A 23,983-nucleotide genomic window follows, 5' to 3' on the forward strand; every position below is an offset into this window, starting at 1 on the left:
TGGAGTCGGGGCCGGAACCTGAGGATTCCTCTCCAGTGCTGACATGGATCTTCGGGTACTTCGGGAATCTCCCCAGGGGAGTCAGTCCTCGTCTCGAATGCGGGCATGCACTTGCGCTTTCCTCCAGAGCGGTAGCAGCAGTGTCACGCAGTCCGCCGCGTGGATCAAAGGATCTATGGTTGTCCCTCGAGTCTTTCCAACGAGGCTTTCCCACGAGGCTTTCCCACAGGGCTGTCCCACGTGCACACGTATTGGGAGTCGATCCTCGGCTTGAACGTCAAGGCAGTGCAGGGAAAACACGTTCCTCTGGAATGGACTGACACATCTGGGGGACTCTTGGAACGGTGGCACGACCCTGGAGTTCCTCTCGCCTTTCCTGTGGAGAGCGCCTCCTCTTGAGATGCGACGGGAACGCCGGGAATTCTTTCCCTACGAAACAGGGAAAGGATCCCTTATCTCGAGCTACGAGGCGGAAACGGGTCTCCCCTGGACGTTTGCGGGACCCTCGTGCTTCCTCTCGAGTGGGGACGGGTATATCGGGGAACTTCTTGAGTTGCAGCAAGGGTGTGAAGGACCCTTTGGAAGTTCCAGTGGTTAGATGTGATTAGCCTCGAGAAGCCTCAGCGGAAATGGGCCTCATCTCGCCTGGAGGGCAAAACCTCCTGGATTTTCTCGAGTTGCGGCAGGTGGTCTCGACTTACGATGGGGACCTCAGGGACCCGCTCTGGTGGCCTCAGGAAAGGCCAGTCCCCATGCGAGTTCCTCGGGGGCCTCTCGGGATTCCTCTCCCATCGATGCCGGGGCCTAAGACCTTGTGTGGAGTCGGGGCTGGAACCTGAGGATTCCTCTCGAGTGCTGACATGGATCTTGGGATACTTCTGGAGTCTCCCCAGGGGAGTCAGTCCTCGTCTCGAATGCGGGCATGCACTTGCGCTTTCCTCCAGAGCGGTAGCAGCGGTGTCACGCATTCCGCCGCGTGGATCAAGGGATCCATGGCTTTCCCTCGAGTCTTTCCCACGAGGCTTTCCCAAGAGGCTTTCCCACTAGGCTTTCCCACAGGGCTGTCCCACGTGCACACGTGGTGGGAGTCGATCCTCGGCTTGAACGTCAAGGCAGTGCAGGGAAAACACGTTCCTCTGGAATGGACTGACACATCTGGGGGACTCTTGGAACGGTGGCACGACCCTGGATTTCCTCTCGCCTTTCCTGTGGAGAGCGCCTCCTCTTGAGATGCGACGGGAACGCCGGGAATTCTTTCCCGACGAAACAGGGAAAGGATCCCTCAACTCGAGCTAGGAGGCGGAAACGGGGCTCCCCTGGACGTTTGCGGGACCCTCGTGCTTCCTCTCGAGTGGGGACGGGTATGTCGGGGAACTTCTTGAGTTGCAGCAAGGGTGTGAAGAACCCTTTGTAAGTTTCAGTGGTTAGATGTGATTAGCCTCGAGAAGCCTCAGCGGAAATGGGCCTCATCTCGCCTGGAGGGCAAAACCTCCTGGATTTTCTCGAGTTGCGGCAGGTGCTCTCGACTTACCACGGGGACCTCAGGGACCCGCTCTGGTGGCCTCAGGAAAGGCCAGTCCCCATGCGATTTCCTCGGGGGCCTCTCGGGATTCCTCTGCCTTCGATGCCGGGGCCTAAGACCTTGTGTGGAGTCGCGGCTGGAACCTGAGGATTCCTCTCGACTGCTGACATGGATCTTGGGGTACTTCTGGAGTCTCCCCAGGGGAGTCAGTCCTCGTCTCGAATGCGGGCATGCACTTGCGCTTTCCTCCAGAGCGGTAGCAGCGGTGTCACTCATTCCGCCGCGTGGATCAAGGGATCCATGGCTTTCCCTCGAGTCTTTCCCACGAGGCTTTCCCAAGAGGCTTTCCCACGAGGCTTTCCCACAGGGCTGTCCCACGTGCACACGTGGTGGGAGTCGATCCTCGGCTTGAACGTCAAGGCAGTGCAGGGAAAACAGGTTCCTCTGGAATGGACTGACACATCTGGGGGACTCTTGGAATGGTGGCACGACCCTGGAGTTCCTCTCGCCTTTCCTGTGGAGAGCGCCTCCTCTTGAGATGCGACGGGAACGCCGGGAATTCTTTCCCTACGAAACAGGGAAAGGATCCCTCATCTCGAGATAGGAGGCGGAAACGGAGCTCCCCTGGATGTGTGCGGGACCCTCGTGCTTCCTCTCGAGTGGAGACGGGTATGTCGGGGAACTTCTTGAGTTGCAGCAAGGGTGTGAAGGACCCTTTGGAAATTCCCGTGGTTAGATGTGATTAGCCTCGAGAAGCCTCAGCGGAAATGGGCCTCATCTCGCCTGGAGGGCAAAACCTCCTGGATTTTCTCGAGTTGCGGCAGGTGCTCTCGACTTACGACGGGGACCTCTGGGACCCGCTCTGGTGGCCTCAGGAAAGGCCAGACCCCATGCGAGTTCCTCGGGGGCCTCTAGGGATTCCTCTCCCGTCGATGCCAGGGCCTAAGACCTGGTGTGGAGTCGGGGCCGGAACCTGAGGATTCCTCTCCAGTGCTGACATGGATCTTCGGGTACTTCTGGAATCTCCCCAGGGGAGTCAGTCCTCGTCTCGAATGCGGGCATGCACTTGCGCTTTCCTCCAGAGCGGTAGCAGCAGTGTCACGCAGTCCGCCGCGTGGAACAAAGGATCTATGGTTGTCACTCGAGTCTTTCCCACGAGGCTTTCCCACGAGGCTTTCCCACAGGGCTGTCCCACGTGCACACGTGGAGGGAGTCGATCCTCGGCTTGAACGTCAAGGCAGTGCAGGGAAAACACGTTCCTCTGGAATAGACTGACACATCTGAGGGACTCTTGGAACGGTGGCACGACTCTGGAGTTCCTCTCTCCTTTCCTGTGGAGAGCGCCTCCTCTTGAGATGCGACGGGAACGCCGGGAATTCTTTCCCTACGAAACAGGGAAAGGATCCCTCATCTCGAGCTAGGAGGCGGAAACGGGGCTCCCCTGGATGTTTGCGGGACCCTCGTGCTTCCTCTCAAGTGGGAACGGGTATGTCGGGGAACTTCTTGAGTTGCAGCAAGGGTGTGAAGGACCCTTTGTAAGTTCCAGTGGTTAGATGTGATTAGCCTCGAGAAGCCTCAGCGGAAATGGGCCTGATCTCGCCTGGAGGGCAAAACCTCCTGGATTTTCTCGAGTTGCGGCAGGTGCTCTCGACTTACGACGGGGACCTCAGGGACCCGCTCTGGTGGCCTCAGGAAAGGCCAGTTCCCATGCGAGTTCCTCGGGGGGCTCTCGGGATTCCTCTCCCATCGATGCCGGGGCCGAAGACCTTGTGTGGAGTCGGGGCCGGAACCTGAGGATTCCTCTCCAGTGCTGACATGGATCTTGGGGTACTTCTGGAGTCTCCCCAGGGGAGTCAGTCCTCGTCTCGAAGGCGGGCATGCACTCGAGCTTTCCTCCAGAGCGGTAGCAGCAGTGTCACGCATTCTTCCGCGTGGATCAAGGGATCCATGGCTTTCCCTCGAGTCTTTCCCACGAGGCTTTCCCAAGAGGCTTTCCCACGAGGCTATCCCACAGGGCTGTCCCACGTGCACACGTGGTGGGAGTCGATCCTCGGCTTGAACGTCAAGGCAGTGCAGGGAAAACATGTTCCTCTGGAAAGGACTGACACATCTGGGGGACTCTTGGAACGGTGGCACGACCCTGGAGTTCCTCTCGCCTTTCCTGTGGCGAGCGCCTCCTCTTGAGATGTGACAGGAACGCCGGGAATTCTTTCCTTACGAAACAGGGAAAGGATCCCTCATCTCGAGCTAGGAGGCGGAAACGGGGCTCCCCTGGATGTGTGCGGGACCCTCGTGTTCCTCTCTAGTGGAGACGGGTATGTCGGGGAACTTCTTGATTTGCAGCAAGGGTGTGAAGGACCCTTTGGAATTTCCAGTGGTTAGATGTGATTAGCCTCGAGAAGCCTCAGCGGAAATGGGCCTCATCTCGCCTGGAGGGCAAAACCTCCTGGATTTTCTCCAGTTGCGGCAGGTGCTCTCGACTTACGACGGGGACCTCAGGGACCCGCTCTGGTGGCCTCAGGAAAGGCCAGTCCCCATGCGAGTTCCTCGGGGGCCTCTCGGGATTCCTCTCCCGTCGATGCCGGGGCCTAAGACCTTGTGTGGAGTCGGGGCCGGAACCTGAGGATTCCTCTCCAGTGCTGACATGGAACTTGGGGTACTTCTGGAGTCTCCCCAGGGGAGTCAGTCCTCGTCTCGAATGCGGGCGTGCACTTGCGCTTTCCTCCAGAGCGGTAGCAGCAGTGTCACGCATTCTTCCGCGTGGATCAAAGGATCTATGGTTGTCCCTCGAGTCTTTCCCACGAGGCTTTCCCACGAGGCTTTCCCACAGGGCTGTCCCACGTGCACACGTGTTGGGAGTCGATCCTCGGCTTGAACGTCAAGGCAGTGCAGGGAAAACATGTTCCTCTGGAAAGGAATGACACATCTGGGGGACTCTTGGAACGGTGGCACGACCCTGGAGTTCCTCTCGCCTTTCCTGTGGAGAGCGCCTCCTCTTGAGATGCGACGGGAACGCCGGGAATTCTTTCCCTACGAAACAGGGAAAGGATCCTTCATCTCGAGCTAGGAGGCGGAAACGGGTCTACCCTGGATGTTTGCGGGACCCTCGTGCTTCCTCTCGAGTGGAGACGGGTATGTCGGGGAACTTCTTGAGTTGCAGCAAGGGTGTGAAGGACCCTTTGGAAGTTCCAGTGGTTAGATGTGATTAGCCTCGAAAAGCCTCAGCGGAAATGGGCCTCATCTCGCCTGGAGGGCAAAACCTCCTGGATTTTCTCGAGTTGCGGCAGGTGCTCTCGACTTACGACGGGGACCTCAGGGACCCGCTCTGGTGGCCTCAGGAAAGGCCAGTCCCCAAGCGAGTTCCTCGGGGGCCTCTCGGGATTCCTCTCCCGTCGATGCCGGGGCCGAAGACCTTGTGTGGAGTCGGGGCTGGAACCTGAGGATTCCTCTCCAGTGCTGACATGGATCTTGGGGTACTTCTGGAGTCTCCCCAGGGGAGTCAGTCCTCGTCTCGAATGCGGGCATGCACTTGCGCTTTCCTCCAGAGCGTTAGCAGCAGTGTCACACATTCCGCCGCGTGAATCAAGGGATCCATGGCTTTCCCTCGAGTCTTTCCCACGAGGCTTTCCCATGAGGCTTTCCCACGAGGCTTTCCCACAGGGCTGTCCCACGTGCACACGTGGTGGGAGTCGATCCTCGGCTTGAACGTCAAGGCAGTGCAGGGAAAACAGTTTCCTCTGGAATGGACTGACACATCTGGGGGACTCTTGGAATGGTGGCACGACCCTGGAGTTCCTCTCGCCTTTCCTGTGGAGAGCGCCTCCTCTTGAGATGCGACGGGAATGCCGGGAAGTCTTTCCCTACGAAACAGGGAAAGGATCCCTCATCTCGAGCTAGGAGGCGGAAACGGGACTCCCCTGGATGTGTGCGGGACCCTCGTGCTTCCTCTCGAGTGGAGATGGGTATGTCGGGGAACTTCTTGAGTTGCAGCAAGGGTGTGAAGGACCCTTTGGAAGTTCCAGTGGTTAGATGTTATTAGCCTTGAGAAGCCTCAGCGGAAATGGGCCTCATCTCGCCTGGAGGGCAAAACCTCCAGGATTTTCTCGAGTTGTGGCACGTGCTCTCGACTTACGACGGGGACCTCTGGGACCCGCTCTGGTGGCCTCAGGAAAGGCCAGACCCCATGCGTGTTCCTCGGGGGCCTCTAGGGATTCCTCTCCCGTCGATGCCGGGGCGTAAGACCTTGTGTGGAGTCGGGGCCGGAACCTGAGGATTCCTCTCCAGGGCTGACATGGATCTTGGGGTACTTCTGGAGTCTCCCCAGGGGAGTCAGTCCTCGTCTCGAATGCGGGCATGCACTTGCGCTTTCCTCCAGAGCGGTAGCAGCAGTGTCACGCAGTCCGCCGCGTGGATCAAAGGATCTATGGTTGTCCCTCGAGTCTTTCCCACGAGGCTTTACCACAGGGCTGTCCCACGTGCACACGTGGTGGGAGTCGATCCTCGGCTTGAACGTCAAGGCAGTGCAGGGAAAACAGGTTCCTCTGGAATGGACTGACACATCTGGGGGACTCTTGGAACGGTGGCACGACCCTGGAGTTCCTCTCGCCTTTCCTGTGGAGAGCGCCTCCTCTTGAGATGCGACGGGAATGCCGGGAATTCTTTCCCTACAAAACAGGGAAAGGATCCCTCATCTCGAGCTAGGAGGCGGAAACGGGGCTACCCTGGATGTGTGCGGGACCCTCGTGCTTCCTCTCGAGTGGAGACGGCTATTTCGGGGAACTTCTTGAGTTGCAGCAAGGGTGTGAAGGACCCTTTAGAAGTTCCAGTCGTTAGATGTGATTAGCCTCGAGAAGCGTCAGCGGAAATGGGCCTCATCTCGCCTGGAGGGCAAAACCTCCTGGATTTTCTCGAGTTGCATCAGGTGCTCTCGACTTACGACGGGGACCTGAGGGACCCGCTCTGGTGGCCTCAGGAAAGGCCAGTCCCCATGCGAGTTCCTCGGGAGCCTCTCGGGATTCCTCTCCCGTCCAAGCCGGGATTCCTCTCCCTTGGATGCTGGGGCCTAAGACCTTGTGTGGAGTCGGGCCTGCAACCTGAGGATTCCTCTCCAGTGCTGACATGGATCTTGGTGTACGTCTGGAGTCTCCACAGGAGAGGAAGTCCTCGTCTCAAATGGGGGCATGCACGTGCGCTTTCCTCCAGAGCGGTAGCAGCAGTGTCACCCTTTCCGTCATGTCGATCAAGGGATCTGTGGCTTTCCCTGGAGGATTTCCCACAGGGCTTTCCCAAGAGGCTTTCCCACAGGACTGTTCCACGAGCCACCGTGGTTGGAGTCGATCCTCAGCAGGAAAGTCTAGGCAGTGAAGGGTAAACAGATTCCTCTGGAATGGAGTGAGACATCAGGGGGACTCTGGGAATGGTGGCACGACCCTGGAGTTTCTCTCCCTTTTCCTATGGAGAGCGCCTCCTCTTGAGATGCGACGGGAACGCCGGGAAATCTTTCCCGACCAAGCAGGGAAAGGATCCTTCATCTCGAGCTACGAGGCGGAAACCGGTCTCCTCTGGATGTGCGCGGGACCATCGTGCTTCCTCTCGAGAGGAGATGGTATGTCAGGGAACTTCTTGAGTTGCAGCAAGGGTGTGAAGGACCTTTTGGAGGTCCCAGAGGTTAGATGTGATTAGCCTCGAGAAGCCTCAGTGGAAATGGGCCTCATCTCTCCTGCAGGGCAAAACCTCCTGGATTTTCTCGAGTTTCTGCAGGTGCTCTCGACTTTGGACGGGGCCTTCAGGGACCCGCTCAGGTGGCCTCAGGAGAGGCCAGACCCCATGCGAGTGATTCGGGGGCCTCTGGGGATTCCTCTCCCTTCGATGCCAGAGCCTAAGTCTTGTGTGGAGTCGGGGCAGGAACCTGAGGATTCCTCAAGTGCTGTCCTGGATCTTGGGGTACTTCTGGAGTCTCCCCAGGTGAGTCAGTAGTCGTCTCACATGGGGGAATGCACGTGCGCTTTCCTCCAAACTGTAGCACCAGTGTCACGCTTCCCATCGCGTCGATCATGGGATCTGTGTCTTTCCCTCGAGGATTTCACATGAGGCTTTCCCACGAGGCTTTCCCACAGGGCTGTCCCACGTGCCACAGTGGTGTGAGTCGATCCTCAGCGTGAATGTCGAGGCAGTGCAGGGAAAACAGGTTCCTTTGGAATGGGCTGAGACATCTGGGGGACCCTTGGTATGGTGACATGAGCCTGGAGTTCCTCTCGCCTTTCCTGTGGAGAGCGCATCCTCCTGAGATGCGACGGGAACGCCCAGAATTCTTTCCCGTGCAAGCAGCGAAAGGATCCCTCATCTCGATCAACGAGGTGGAAACGGGGCTCCTCTGGATGTGCGCGGGACCCTCGTGCTTCCTCTCGAGTGCAGACAGTATGTCGGGGAACTTCTTGAGTGGCAGAAGGGGTGTGAAGGACCTTTTGCAGCACCTAGAGGTTAGGTGTGATTAGCCTCGAGAAGCCTCAGCGGAAATGGGCCTCATCTGGCCTGGGGGGCAAAATCTCCGGACTTTCTCAAGTTGTGGTAGGTGCTCTCGACTTTGGATGGGGACATCAGGGACCCGCTCTGGTGGCCTCAGGAAAGGCCAGACCCCATGCGAGTTGCTCGGGGGGCTCGGGGGATTCCTCTCCCTTCGATGCCAGAGCCTAAGACCTTGTGTGGAGTCGGGGGAGAACCTGAGGATTCCTCTCCAGTGCTGACATGGATCTTGGGGTACTTCTGGAGCCTCCCCAGGGGAGTAAGTCCTCGTTTCGAATGTGGGCATGAACGTGGGCTTTCCTCCAGAGCGATAGCAGCAGTGTCGCCCAGTCCGCCGCGTGGATCAAAGGATCTATGGTTGTCCCTCGAGTCTTTCCCACGAGGCTTTCCCACGAGGCTTTCCCACAGGGGTGTCCCACGTGCACACGTGGTGGGAGTCGATCCTCGGCTTGAACGTCAAGGCAGTGCAGGGAAAACATGTTCCTCTGGAAAGGACTGACACATCTGGGGGACTCTTGGAACGGTGGCACGACCCTGGAGTTCCTCTCGCCTTTCCTGTGGAGAGCGCCTCCTCTTGAGATGCGACGGGAACGCCGGGAATTCTTTCCCTACGAAACAGGGAAAGGATCCCTCATCTCGAGCTAGGAGGCGGAAACGGGGCTCCCCTGGACGTTTGCGGGACCCTCGTGCTTCCTCTCGAGTGGGGACGGGTATGTCGGGGAACTTCTTGAGTTGCAGCAAGGGTGTGAAGGACCCTTTGGAAGTTCCAGTGGTTAGATGTGATTAGCCTCGAGAACCCTCAGCGGAAATGGGCCTGATCTCGCCTGGAGGGCAAAACCTCCTGGATTTTCTCGAGTTGCGGCAGGTGCTCTCGACTTACGACGGGGACCTCAGGGACCCGCTCTGGTGGCCTCAGGAAAGGCCAGTCCCCATGCGAGTTCCTCGGGGGCCTCTCGGGATTCCTCTCCCATCGATGTCGGGGCCGAAGACCTTGTGTGGAGTCGGGGCTGGAACCTGAGGATTCCTCTCCAGTGCTGACATGGATCTTGGGGTACTTCTGGAGTCTCCCCAGGGGAGTCAGTCCTCGTCTCGAATGCGGGCATGCACTTGCGCTGTCCTCCAGAGCGGTAGCAGCAGTGTCACGCAGTCCGCCGCGTGGATCAAAGGATCTATGGTTGTCCCTCGAGTCTTTCCCACGAGGCTTTCCCACGAGGCTTTCCCACAGGGTTGTCCCACGTGCACACGTGGTGGGAGTCGATCCTCGGCTTGAACGTCAAGGCAGTGCAGGGAAAACAGGTTCCTCTGGAATGGACTGACACATCTGGGGGACTCTTGGAACGGTGGCACGACCCTGGAGTTCCTCTCGCCTTTCCTGTGGAGAGCGCCTCCTCTTGAGATGCGACGGGAACGCCGGGAATTCTTTCCCTACGAAACAGGGAAAGGATCCCTCATCTCGAGCTAGGAGGCGGAAACGGGGCTCCCCTGGACCTTTGCGGGACCCTCGTGCTTCCTCTCGAGTGGGGACGGGTATGTCGGGGAACTTCTTGAGTTGCAGCAAGGGTGTGAAGGACCCTTTGTAAGTTGCAGTGGTTAGATGTGATTAGCCTCGAGAAGCCTCAGAGGAAATGGGCCTGATCTCGCCTGGAGGGCAAAACCTCCTGGATTTTCTCGAGTTGCGGCAGGTGCTCTCGACTTACGACGGGGACCTCAGGGACCCGCTCTGGTGGCCTCAGGAAAGGCCAGTCCCCATGCGAGTTCCTCGGGGGCCTCTCGGGATTCCTCTCCCATCGATGCCGGGGCTTAAGTCCTTGTGTGGAGTCGGGGCTGTAACCTGAGGATTCCTCTCCAGTGCTGACATGGATCTTGGGGTACTTCTGGAGTCTCCCCAGGGGAGTCAGTCCTCGTCTCGAATGCGGGCGTGCACTTGCGCTTTCCTCCAGAGCGGTAGCAGCAGTGTCACGCATTCTTCCGCGTGGATCAAAGTATCTATGGTTGTCACTCGAGTCTTTCCCACGAGGCTTTCCCACGAGGCTTTCCCACAGGGCTGTCCCACGTGCACAGGTGGTGGGAGTCGATCCTCGGCTTGAACGTCAAGGCAGTGCAGGGAAAACAGGTTCCTCTGGAATGGACTGACACATCTGGGGGACTCTTGGAATGGTGGCACGACCCTGGAGTTCCTCTCGCCTTTCCTGTGGAGAGTGCCTCCTCTTGAGATGCGACGGGAACGCCGGGAATTCTTTCCCTACGAAACAGGGAAAGGATCCCTCATCTCGAGCTAGGAGGCGGAAACGGGGCTCCCCTGGATGTGTGCGGGACCCTCGTCCTTCCTCTCTAGTGGAGACGGGTATGTCGGGGAACTTCTTGAGTTGCAGCAAGGGTGTGAAGGACCCTTTGGAAGTTCCAGTGGTTAGATGTGATTAGCCTCGAGAAGCCTCAGCGGAAATGGGCCTCATCTCGCCTGGAGGGCAAAACCTCCTGGATTTTCTCGAGTTGCGGCAGGTGCTCTCGACTTATGACGGGGACCTCAGGGACCCGCTCTGGTGGCCTCAGGAAAGGCCAGTCCCCATGCTAGTTCCTCTGGGGCCTCTCGGGATTCCTCGCCCGTCGATGCCGGGGCCTAAGACCTTGTGTGGAGTCGGGGCCGGAACCTGAGGATTCCTCTCCAGTGCTGACATGGATCTTGGGGTACTTCTGGAGTCTCACCAGGGGAGTCAGTCCTCATCTCGAATGCGGGCATGCACTTGCGCTTTCCTCCAGAGCGGAAGCAGCAGTGTCACGCATTCCTCGCGTGGATCAAAGGATCTATGGTTTTCCCTCGAGTCTTTCCCACGATGCTTTCCCACGAGGCTTTCCCACAGGGCTGTCCCACGTGCACACGTGGTGGGATTCGATCCTCGGCTTGAACGTCAAGGCAGTGCAGGGAAAACAGGTTCCTCTGGAATGGACTGACACATCTGGGGGACTCTTGGAATGGTGGCACGACCCTGGAGTTCCTCTCGCCTTTCCTGGGGAGAGCGCCTCCTATTGCGATGCGATGGGAACGCCGGGAATTCTTTCCCTACGAAACAGGGAAAGGATCCCTCATCTCGAGCTAGGAGGAGGAAACAGGGCTCCCCTGGATGTGTGCGGGACCCTCGTGCTTCGTCTCCAGTGGAGACGGGTATGTCGGGGAACTTCTTGAGTTGCAGCAAGGGTGGGAAGAACCCTTTGGAAGTTCCAGTGGTTAGATGTGATTAGCCTTGAGAAGCCTCAGCGGAAATGGGCCTCATCTCGCCTGGAGGGCAAAACCTCCTGGATTCTCTCGAGTTGCGGCACGTGCTCTCGACTTACGACGGGGACCTCAAAACCCGCTCTGGTGGCCTCAGGAAAGGCCAGTCCCCATGTGAGTTCCTCGGACCTCTCGGGATTCCTCTCCCATTGATGCCGGGGCCTAAGACATTCTGTGGAGTCGGGGCCGGAACCTGAGGATTCCTCTCCAGTGCTGACATGGATTTGGGGTACTTCTGGAGTCTCCCCAGGGGAGTCAGTCCTCGACTCGAATGCGGGCATGCACTTGCGCTTTCCTCCAGCGCGGTAGCAGCAGTGTCACGCAGTCCGCCACGTGGATCAAAGGATCTATGGTTTTCCCTCGAGTCTTTCCCACGAGGCTTTCCCACGAGGCTTTCCCACAGGGCTGTCCCACGTGCAAACGTGGTGGGAGTCGATCCTCGGCTTGAACGTCAAGGCAGTGCAGGGAAAACAGGTTCCTCTGGAATGGACTGACACATCTGGGGGACTCTTGGAATGGTGGCACGACCCTGGAGTTCCTCTCGCCTTTCCTATGGAGAGCGCCTCCTCTTGAGATTCGATGGGAACGCCGGGAATTCTTTCCCTACGAAACAGGGAAAGGATCCGTCATCTTGAGCTAGGAGGCGGAAACGGGGCTCCCCTGGATGTGTGCGGGACCCTCGTGCTTCCTCTCGAGTGGAGACGGCTATGTCGGGGAACTTCTTGAGTTGCAGCAAGGGTGTGAAGGACCCTTTGGAAGTTCCAGTGGTTAGATGTGATTAGCCTCGAGAAGCCTCTGCGGAAATGGGCCTCATCTCGCCTGGAGGGCAAAACCTCCTGGATTTTCTCCAGTTGAGGTAGGTGCTCTCGACTTACGACGGGGACCTCTGGGACCCGCTCTGGTGGCCTCAAGAAACGACAGTCCCCATGCGAGTTCCTCGGGGCCTCTCGGGATTCCTCTCCCGTCGATGCCGGGGCCTATGACCTTGTGTGGAGCCGGGGCCGGAACCTGAGGATTCCTCTCCAGTGCTGACATGGATCTTGGGGTAATTCTGGAGTCTCCCCAAGGGAGTCAGTCCTCGTCTCTAATGCAGACATGCACTTGCGCTTTCCTCCAGAGTGGTAGCAGCAGTGTGAAGCAGTCCCCCGCGTGGATCAAAGGATCTATGGTTTTCCCTCGAGTCTTTCCCAAGAGGCTTTCCCACGAGGCTTTCCCACAGGGCTGTCTCACGAGCACACGCGGTGGGAGTCGATCCTCGGCTTGAAAGTCAAGGCAGTGCAGCGAAAACAGGTTCCTCTGGAATGGACTGACACATCTGGGGGACTCTTGGAGTGGTGGCACGACTCTGGAGTTCCTCTCGCCTTTCCTGTGGAGAGCGCCTCCTCTTGAGATGCGACGGGAACGCCGGGAATTCTTTCCCTACGAAACAGAGAAAGGATCCCTCATCTCGAGCTAGGAGGCGGAAACGGGGCTCCCCTGGATGTGTGCGGGACCCTCATGCTTCCTCTCGAGTGGAGACGGGTATGTCGGGGAACTTCTTGAGTTGCAGCAAGGGTGTGAAGGACCCTTTGGAAGTTCCAGTGGTTAGATGTGATTAGCCTTGAGAAGCCTCAGCGGAAATGGGCCTCATCTCGCCTGGAGGGCAAAACCTCCTGGATTTTCTCGAGTTGCGGCACGTGCTCTCGACTTACGACGGGGACGTCTGGGACCCGCTCTGGTGGCCTCAGGAAAGGCCAGTCCCCATGCGAGTTCCTCGGGGGCCTCTAGGGATTCCTCTGCCGTCGATGCCGGGGCCTAAGACCTTGTGTGGAGTCGGGGCCGGAACCTGAGGATTCCTCTCCAGGGCTGACATGGATCTTGGGGTACTTCTGGAGTCTCCCCAGGGGAGTCAGTCCTCGTCTCGATTGCGGGCATGCACTTGCGCTTTCCTCCAGAGCGGTAGCAGCAGTGTCACGCATTCCGCCCCGTGGATCAAAGGATCTATGGTTGTCCCTCGAGTCTTTCCCACGAGGCTTTCCCACGAGGCTTTCCCACAGGGCTGTCCCACGTGCACACGTGGTGTGAGTCGATCCTCGGCTTGAACGTCAAGGCAGTGCAGGGAAAAAAGGTTCCTCTGGAATGGACTGACACATCTGGGGGACTCTTGGAACGGTGGCACGACCCTGGAGTTCCTCTCGCCTTTCCTGTGGAGAGCGCCTCCTCCTGAGATGCGACGGGAACGCCGGGAATTCTTTCCCTACAAAACAGGGAAAGGATCCCTCATCTCGAGCTAGGAGGCGGAAACGGGGCTCCCCTGGATTTGTGCGGGACCCTCGTGCTTCCTCCTTAGTGGAGACGGGTATGTCGGGGCACTTCTTGAGTTGCAGCAAGGGTGTGAAGGACCCTTTGGAAGTTCCAGTGGTTAGATGTGGTTAGCCTCGAGAAGCCTCAGCGGAAATGGGCCTAATCTCGCCTGGAGGCAAAACCTCCTGGATTTTCTCGAGTTGAGGCAGGTGCTCTCGACTTACGATGGGGACCTCAGGGACCCGCTCTGGTGGCCCCAGGAAAGGCCAGTCCCCATGCGAGTTTCTCAGGGGCCTCTCGGGATTCCTGTCCCGTCGATGCCGGGGCCTAAGACCTTGTGTGGAGTCGGGGCCGGAAGCTGAGGATTCCTCTCCAGTGCTGACATGGATCTTGGGGTACTTCTGGAGTCTCCCCAGGGGAGTCAGTCCTCGTCTCGAATGCGGACATGCACTTGCGCTTTCCTCCAGAGCGGTTGAAGCTGTGTCACTCATTCCGCCACGTGGATCAAGGGATCTATGGCTTTCCCTCGAGGCTTTCCCACGAGGCTTTCCCACGAGGCTTTCCCACAGGGCTGTCCCACGTGCACACGTGGTGGGAGTCGATCCTCGCCTGAACGTCAAGGTAGTGCATGGAAAACAGGTTCCTCTGGAATGGACTGACACATCTGGGGGACTCTTGGAATGGTGGCACGACCCTGGAGTTCCTCTCGCCTTTCCTGTGGAGAGCGCCTCCTCTTGAGATGCGACGGGAACGCCGGGAATTCTTTCCCTACGAAACAGGGAAGGGATCCCTCATCTCGAGCTAGGAGGCGGAAACGGGGCTCCCCTGGATGTGTGCGGGACCTTCGTGCTTTCTCTCGAGTGGAGACGGCTATGTCGGGGAACTTTTTGAGTTGCAGCAAGGGTGTGAAGGACCCTTTGGAAGTTCCAGTGGTTAGATGTGATTAGCCTCGAGAAGCCTCAGCGGAAATGGGCCTCATCTCGCCTGGAGGGCAAAACCTCCTGGAATTTCTCGAGTTGCGGCAGGTGCTCTCGACTTACGACGGGGACCTCAGGGACCCGCTCTGGTGGCCTCAGGAAAGGCCAGTCCCCATGCGAGTTCCTCGGGGGCTTCTTGGGATTCCTCTCCCGTCGATGCCTGGGCCTAAGACCTTGTTTGGAGTCGGGGCCGGAACCTGAGGATTCCTCTCCAGTGCTGACATGGATCTTGGGGTACTTCTGGAGTCTCCCCAGGGGAGTCAGTCCTCGTCTCGAATGCGGGCATGCACTTGCTCTTTCCTCCAGAGCGGTAGCAGCAGTGTCACGCAGTCCGCCGCGTGGATCAAAGGATCTATGGTTTTCCCTCGAGTCTTTCCCATGAGTCTTTCCCACGAGGCTTTCCCTCAGGGCTGTCCCACGTGCACACGTGTTGTGAGTCGATCCTCGGCTTGAACGTCAAGGCAGTGCAGGGAAAACACGTTCCTCTGGAATGGACTGACACATCTGGGGGACTCTTGGAATGGTGGCACGACCCTGGAGTTCCTCTCGCCTTTCCTGTGGAGAGCGCCTCCTCTTGAGATGCGACGGGAACGCCGGGAATTCTTTCCCTACGAAACAGGGAAAGGATCCCTCCTCTCGAGCTAGGAGGCGGAAACGGGGCTCCCCTGGATGTGTGCGGGACCCTCGTGCTTCCTCTTGAGTGGAGACGGGTATTTCGGGGAACTTCTTGAGTTGCAGCAAGGGTGTGAAGGACCCTTTGGAAGTTCCAGTGGTTAGATGTGATTAGCCTCGAGAAGCGTCAGCGGAAATGGGCCTCATCTCGCCTGGAGGGCAAAACCTCCTGGATTTTCTCGAGTTGCATCAGGTGCTCTCGACTTACGACAGGGACCTCAGGGACCCGCTCTGGTGGCCTCCGGAAAGGCCAGTCCCCATGCGAGTTGCTCAGGGGGCTCTGGGGATTCCTCTCCCTTCGATGCCAGAGCCTAAGACCTTGTGTGGAGTCGGGGGAGAACCTGAGTATTCCTCTCCAGGGCTGACATGGATCTTGGGGTACTTCTGGAGTCTCCCCAGCGGAGTAAGTCCTCGTTTCGAATGTGGGCATGCACGTGGGCTTTCCTCCAGAGCGATAGCAGCAGTGTCGCGCTTCCCGTCGCATGGATCAAGGGATCTGTGGCTTTCCCTCGAGGTTTTCACATGAGGCTTTCCCACAGGGATGTCCCAAGTGCCACCGTGGTGGGAGGCGATCCTCAGCATGAAAGACGAGGCAGTGCAGGGAAAACAGGTTCCTCTGGAATAGACTGAGACAACCGGGGGACCCTTGGTATGGTGGCCCGACACTGGAGTTCCTCTCGCCTTTCCTGTGGAGAGCGCCTCCTCTTGAGATGGGACGGGAATGCCCAGAATTCTTTCCCGACAAAGCAGCAAAAGGATCCCTCATCTCGAGCTACGAGGGGGAAATGTTGCTCTTCTGGATGTAGCCAGGACTCTCGTGCTTCCTCTAGAGTGGAGACGGCGATGCAAGGCAACTTCTTGTGTTGCAGCAAGGGTGTGAAGGACCTTTTGGAAGTTCCAGAGTTTAGATGTGATTAGCTTCGAGAAGCCTCAGCGGAAATGGGCCTCATCTCGCCTGGAGGGCAAAACCTCCCGGATTTTCTCGAGTTGCGGCAGGTGCTCTCGACTTATGATGGCGACCTCAAGGACCCGCTCTGGTGGCCTGAGGAAAGACCAGTCCCCGTGCGAGTTGCTCGGGGGCCTCTCGGGATTCATCTACCTTCGATAACGGGGCCTAAGACCTTGTGTGGATTCGGGGCCGGAACCTGAGGATTCCTCTCCAGTGCTGACATGGATCTTGGGGTACGTCTGGAGTCTCCCCAGGGGAGCAAGTCCTCGTCTCGTATGGGGGCATGCACGTACGCTTTCCTCCAGAGCGGTAGCAGCAATGTCAGGCTTCCCATCGCTTGGATCAAGGGATCTGTGGCTTTCCCTCGAGGCTTTCCCACGAGGCTTTCCCACTGGGCTGTCCCACGTGCCACCGTGTTGGGAGTCGATCCTCAGCGTGAAAGTCAAGGCAGTGCAGGGAAAACAGATTCCTCTGGAATGGACTGAAACATCTGGGGGACTCTTGGAATGGTGGCACGACGCTGGAGATCCTCTCGCCTTTCCTGTGGAGAGCGCCTCCTCTTGAAATGTGATGGGAAGGCCGGCAATTCTTTTCCGACCAAGCAGGGAAAAGATCCCTCATCTCGAGCTACGAGGCGGAAACGGGGCACCTCTGGATGTGGTGGGACATTCGTGCTTCCTCCTGAGTGGAGACGGGGATGTCGGGGAACTTCTTGAGTTGCAGCAAGGGTGTGAAGGACCTTTTGGAAGTTCCAGAGCTTACATGTGAATAGCCTTGAGAAGCCTCAGCGGAAATGGGCCTCATATTGCCTGGAGGGCAAAACCTCCTGGATTTTCTCGAGTTGCAGCAGGTGCTCTCGACTTATGTCGGGGACCTCAGGAACCCGCTTCTGTGGCCTCAGGAAAGGCCAGTCCCCATGCGAGTTGCTCGCGGGCCTCTCGGGATTCCTCTCCCGTCGATGCTGGGGCCTAAGACCTTGTGTGGAGGCGTGGCCAGAACCTGAGGATTCCTCTCCAGTGCTGACATGGATCTTGGGGTACTTCTGGAGTCTCCCCATGGGAGTAAGTCCTCTTCTCAAATCGGGGCATTCACGTGCACTCTCTTCCAGAACAGTAGCAGCAGTGTCTCGCGTCCTGTCGCATGGATCAAGGGATCTGTGGCTTTCCCTCGAGGCTTTCCCAAGAGGCTTTCCCTCGTGGCTTTCCCACGAGGCTTTCCCACAGGGCTGTCCCACCTGCCACCGTGTTGGGAGTCGATCCTCGGCGTGAAAGTCGAGGCAGTGCAGGGAAAACAGGTTCCTCTGGAATGGACTGAAACATCTGGGGTCTCTCGGAATGGTGGCACGACGCTGGTGTTCCTCTCGCCTTTCCTATGGAGAGCGCCTCCTCTTGAAATGCGACGGGAACGCCGGGAATTCTTCCCCGACCAAGCACTGAAAGGATCCCTCATCTCGAGCTTCGAGGCTGAAAAGGGGCTCCTCTGGATGTGGGCGCGACCCTCGTGCTTCCTCTCGAGTGGCGACGGGTATGTTGGGGAACTTCTTGAGTTGCAGCAAGCGTGTGAAGGACATTTGGGAAGTTACAGAGGATAGGTTTGATTAACCTAGAGAAGCCTCAGCAGAAATGGGCCTCATCAGGCCTGCAGGGCAAAACCTCCTGGATTTTCTCGAATTGTTGCAGGTGCTCTCGGCTTACGATTGGGACCTCAGGGACCCGCTCTGGTGGCCTCAGGAAAGGCCAGTCCCCATGCGAGTTCCTCGGGGGCCTCTCGGCATTCCTCTCCCTTCGATGCCGGGGCCCAAGACCTTGTGTGGAGTTGGGGCCGGAACCTGAGGATTCCTCTCCACTGCTGACATGGATCTTGGGGTACTTCTGGAGTCTCCCCAGGGGAGTCAGACCTCATCTTGAATGGGGGCTTGCACATGCGCTTTCCTCCAGAGCGGTAGCAGCAGTGTCACACTTCCCGTCGCGTGGACTAAGTGATCTGGTGCTTTCCCTCAATGCTTTCCCACGAGGCTTTCCCACAGGGCTGTCCCACGTGCCACCGTGATGGGAGCCGATCCTCGGCATGAAAGTCGAGTCAGTGCAGGGAAAACAGGTTCCTCTGGTATTTACTGAGACATCTGGCAGACTCTGGGAATGGTGGCACGACCCTGGAGTTCCTCTCGCCTTTCCTATGGAGAGCGCCTCCTCTTGAGATGCGACTGGAACGCCGGGAATTCTTTTCTGACCAAGTGGGGAAAGGATCCCTCATTTTGAGCTCCGAGGTGGAAACGGGGCTCCTCTGGATGTGTGCGGAACCCTCGTGCTTCATCTAGAGTCGGTATGGGTATTTCGGGGAACTTCTTGATTTGCAGCAAGGGTGTGAAGGACCTTTTGGTATTCCAGAGGTTGGGTGTAAATAGCCTCGAGAAGCCTCAGGGGAAATAGGCCTCATCTCGCCTGGAGGGCAATACCTCCTGGATTTTCTCGAGTTGCGGAAGGTGCTCTCGAATTACGACGAGGACCTCAGGGACCCGCTCTGGTGGCCTCAGGACTGGCCAGTCCACATTCGAGTCGCTCGGGGGCCTCTCGGGATTCCTCTGCTGTCAACGCCGGGGCCTAAGTCCTTGTGTGGAGTCGGGGCTGGAAACTGAGGATTCCTCTCCGGTGCTGTCATGGATCTTGGGATACTACGGGAGTCTCCCCAGGGGAGTCAGTCTTCTTCTCGAGAGGGGGCATGCACGTGCGCTTTCCTCCAGAGTGTTAGCAGCAGCGTCACGATTCCCATCGCCTGGATCAAGGGATCTGTGGCTTTCCCTGGAGGATTTCCCACAGGGCTTTCCCACGAGGCTTTCCCACAGGACTGTTCCACGAGCCACCGTGGTGGGAGTCGATCCTCAGCATGAAAGTCGAGGCAGTGCAGGGTAAACAGATTCCTCTGGAATGGAGTGAGACATCAGGGGGACTCTGGGAATGGTGGCACGACCCTGGAGTTTCTTTCGCCTTTCCTATGGAGAGCGCCTCCTCTTGAGATGCGACGGGAACGCCGGGAAATCTTTCCCGACCAAGCAGGGAAAGGATCCTTCATCTCGAGCTACGAGGCGGAAACCGGTCTCCTCTGGATGTGCGCGGGACCCTCGTGCTTCCTCTCAAATGGAGATGGGGATGTCGGGGAACTTCTTGAGTTGCAGCAAGGGTGTGAAGGACGCTTTGGAAGTTCCAGAGGTTAGATGTGATTAGCCTCGAGACGCCTCAGCTGAATTGGGCCTCATCTAACCTGAGGGGGAAAACCTCCTGGATTTTCTGGAGTTGCGGCAGGTGCTCTCATCTTACGACGGTGACCTAAGGACCCGCTCTGTTGGCCTCAGGCCTGGCCAGTCCCCATTCGATTTGTTCGGGGGCCTCTCAGGATTTTTCTCCCGTCGATGCCTGGGCCTAATACCTTGTGTTGAGTCGGTGCCGGAACCTGAGGTTTCCTGTCCAGTGCTGACATGGATCTTGGGGTACCTCTGGAGTCTCCACAGGGGAGCGAGTCCTCGTCTCGAGAGGGCGCATGTACGTGCCCTTTCCTCCCGATTTTTAGCAGCAGTGTCATGCTTCCCATCTCGTGAATTATGGGATCTGTGGCTTTCCCTCGAGGATTTACCGCGAGGCTTTACCACGAGGCTTTCCCACAGGGCTGTCCCACGAGGCTTTCGCACAGGGCTGTCCCACGTGCCACCTTGGTGGCAGTCGATCCTTGGCGTGAAATTCGAGGCAGTGCAGGGAAAACAGGTTCCTCTGGAATGGACTGTGATATCTGGGGACTCTTGGAATGGTGGCACGAGGCTGGAATTCCTCTCGCCTATCCTGTGGAGAGCACCTCCCCTTGAGATGCGACGGGAACGTCCAGAATTCTTTCCCGACAGAGCAGTGACAATATCCCTCATCTCGAGCTGCGAGGCGGAAACGGTGCTCCTTTGGATGTGGGCGGGACCCTCGTGCTTCCTCTAGAGTGGAGACGGGTATGTAGGGAAAATTCTTGAGTTGAGGCAAGGGTGTGAAGGACCTTTTGGAAGTTCCATAAGTTAGGTGTGATTAGCCTCGAGAAGCCTTAGCGGAAATGGGCCTCATCTCGCCTGGAGGGCAAAACCTCCTGGATTTTCTCGAGTTGTGGCAGGTGCACTCCACTTACGACAGGGAATTGAGGACCCACTCTGGTGGCCTCATGACTGGCCAGTCCCCATGCGAGTTGCGTAGGGGCCTCTCGGGATTCCTCTCCCGGCAATACCAGGGCCTTAGACCTGGTGTGGAGTCGGGCCCGAAACCTGAGGATTCCTTTCTAGTGCTGACATGGATCTTGGGGTACTTCTGGAGTCTCCCCAGGGGATTAAGTTCTCGTCTCGAATGGGAGCATGCACGTGCGCTTTCCTCCAGAGGGGTAGCAGCAGTGTCACTCTTCCCGTCGCGTGAATCAAGGGATCTGTGTCTTTCCCTCGAGGCTTTTCCATGAGGCTTTCCCAGGAGGATTTTCCACATTGCTATCCCAACGGGCACCGTGGTGGGAGTGGATCCTCGGCGTGAAAGTCGAGGCAGTGCATGGAAAACAGGTTCCTCTGGAATGGACTGAGACATCTGGGGGACTCTGGGAATTGTGGCACGACTGTTGAGTTCCTCTCGCCTTTTCTGTGAAGAGCGCCTCCTCTTGACATGCGACAGGAAGACTGGGTATTCTTTTCCGGCCAAGCAGGGAAAGGATCCCTCATCTCGAGCTAGGAGGCGGAAACGGGGCTCCTCTGGATGTGGGTGGGACCATCGTGCTTCCTCTCGAGTGGAGACGGGTATATCCGGGAACTTATTGAGTTGCAGCAAGGGTGTGAAGGACCCTTTGGAAGTTCCAGAGGTTAGATGTGATTAGCCTCGAGACGCCTCAGCGGAAAAGGGCCTCATCTAGCCTGGAGGGGAGAACCTCTTGAATTTTCTCGACTTGCGGAAGGTGCTCTCGTCTTACGATGGTGACCTAACGGACCCGCTCTGGTGGCCTCAGGCCTGGCCAGACCCCATTCGAGCTTCTAGGGGACCTCTTGGGATTCCTCTCCCGTCGATGCCGAGGCCTAAGACCCCATGTGGAGTCGGGCACGGAAACTGAGGATTCCTCTCCAGTGCTGACATGGTTCTTGGGGTACATCTGGACTCTCCCCAGGGGAGTCAGTCCTTGTCTCGAATGGGGGCATGCACGTGAGCTTTCCTCCAGAGCAGTAGCAGCAGTGTCACGCTTCCCGTCGCGTCGATCATGGGATCTGTGGCTTTCCCTCGAGGTTTTCCCACAAGGCTTTCCCATGAGGCTTTCCCACAGGTCTGTGCCATGTCCCACCGTGGTGTGAGTCGATCTGCGGCGTGAAAGTCGAGGCAGTTGAGGGAAAACAGGTTCCTCTGGAATGGACTGGGACATCTGGGGGACTCTGGGAATGGTGGCACGACCCTGGAGTTCTTCTCGCCTTTCCTATGGAGAGCACCTCCTCTTGAGATGCGACAGGAACGCCCAGAATTCTTTCCCGACCAAGCAGGGAAAGGATCCCTCTTCTGGAACTACAATGCGGAAACGGGGCTCCTCTTGATGTGGGTGGGACCATTGTGCTTCCTCTAGAGTGGACAGGGGTAGTCGGGGAACTTCTTGAGTTGCAGCAAGGGTGTGAAGGACCTTTTGGAAGTTCCAGAGGTTAGTTGTGATTAGTGTCGAGAAGCATCGGCGGAAATGGGCCTCATTTCGCCTGGAGGGGAGTACCTCCTGGATTTTCTCGAGTTGCGGCAGGTGCTCTCGTCTTACGACGGTGACTTAAGGGAGTCGCTCTGGTGGCCTCAGGACTGGCCAGTCCCCATTCGAGTTGCCCTGCGGCCGCTCGGGATTCCTCTCCCTTCGATGCCGGGGCCTAAGACCTTGTGTGGAGTCGGAGGCGGAACCTGAGGATTCCTCTCCAGTGCTGACATTGATCTTGCAGTACTTCTGGAGTCTGCCCAGGGGAGTCAGTCCTCGTCTCGAGAGTGGGCATGCACGTGCGCTTTCCTCCCGAGCTGTAGTAGCAGTGTCACGCTTCCCGTCATGTCGATAATGGGATCTGTGGCCTTCCCTCGAGGCTTTCCCACGAGGCTTTCCTACGAGGCTTTCCCACAGAGCTGTCCCACGTGCCCCCGTGTTGGGAGGCGATCCTCAGCATGAAGGTCGAGGCAGTGCAGGGAAAAAAGTTTCCTCTGGAATGGACTGAGTCATCTGAGGGACCCTTGGTATGGTGGCACGACCCTGGAGTTCCTCTCGCCTTTCCTGTGGAGAGCGCCTGCTCTTGAGATGCGATGGGAACGCCGGGAATTCTTTCCCGACCAAGCAGGGAAAGGATCCCTCATCTCGAGCTACGAGGTGGAAACGGGGCTCCTCTGGATGTCGGCCGAACCTCGTGCTTTCTTTCAACTGGAGACGGGTATGTCGTGGAACTTCTTGAGTTGCAGTAAGGGTGTCAAGGACCCTTTGGAAGTTCCAGAGGTTAGATGTGATTAGCCTCGAGACGCCTCAGCCAATATGGGCCACATCTCGCCTGGAGGGGGGAACCTCCTGGTTTTCTCGAGTTGCGGCTTGTGCTCTCGACTCTACGACGGGGACCTCATGGACCCGCTCTGTTGGCCTCAGGAAAGGTCATTCCCCATGCGAGTTGCTCGGTGGCCTCTCAGGATTCCTCGCCCGTCAATGCCGGCGCCTAAGACCTTGTGTGGAGTCGGACCAGAACCTGAGGATTCCTCTCCCGTGCTGACATGGATCTTGGCATACTTCTGGAGTCTCCCAAGGGGCGTCAGTCCTCGTCTCGAGTGGGGTCATGCACGTGTGCTTTCCTCCTGAGCAGTAGCAGCAGTGTCTCGCTTCCCGTCTCGTGGATCAAGGGATCTGTGTCTTTCCCTCGAGGCTTTTCCATGGGGCTTTCCCACAGGGCTATTCCACGTGCCACCATGCAGTGCTGGTAAAACAGGAATCTCCTTCCCCACATAGGGGGTACACTGTCCCCTTGGGCGTATATCTCCAGGGCATTTGCGCTTGGGGGTTGCCCACGGATGTTGGCCTCAGGCTCCACATGAGAAAAGCCCCTAATGGCATTAGCTGCTCGTCCAGACGCTGGCCCCTCAGGTCTCTGGCCGGAGCCTTGGGCTCCAGGCAACTCAAAGCCCTCGGGGCTGGCACTCTGGGACTGCTGTAGGGAAAGGACGCCAGGAGCCCACGGAGGAGTTGGGGAGGCGCAGGGGGCATATGGAGGCGAGGACAGCGTGGGATCTAGGTGGAGGCGCTGGAGAGAGCGTCCGTTGTCCCGGAATTCCTCGGAGGAGCCAGCGGGGGACAGTACAGGCACAGGGACCTGTGGTATGTGAAAAGGTGGGAAACCCCAGAACAAGGCAGGCTGGGAAAGGGGGCGTGGGCGGCCAATTCAAAGGGACCTAAGGGGCGTTTCCTGGGCAGTGAGCTCCCTTGGCACTGCTGAGGGCCCCTGATTGATCCACCCGGGGTTGATCCCACCATCCGCTGCGAGGGAGGGCCACAAACCAAAGCCCCCGAACTGCCCACCCACCCCAACGGGGATCTTGGCGGTCCGGGGCACAGCTGTGCCCGGGAAAAGCCCACTCACTCCACGGGACTCCGTCCAGGGTCTCTGCTTGGAAAGAGGCCAGGGGCGGCCCCCTCCATCTACGCACCCAAACCCTATTGACATCAATGGGGGCGGAGACGCCTCCCGCTCTCCAGAGTCCTGGGCTGCTGGGTCCCCGCCCACTCGGCCAGCAGTCTGCAGCGCTCCC

This window comes from Ovis canadensis, chromosome 26, assembly GCF_042477335.2.
Source record: "Ovis canadensis isolate MfBH-ARS-UI-01 breed Bighorn chromosome 26, ARS-UI_OviCan_v2, whole genome shotgun sequence".
NCBI lineage: Eukaryota > Metazoa > Chordata > Mammalia > Artiodactyla > Bovidae > Ovis > Ovis canadensis.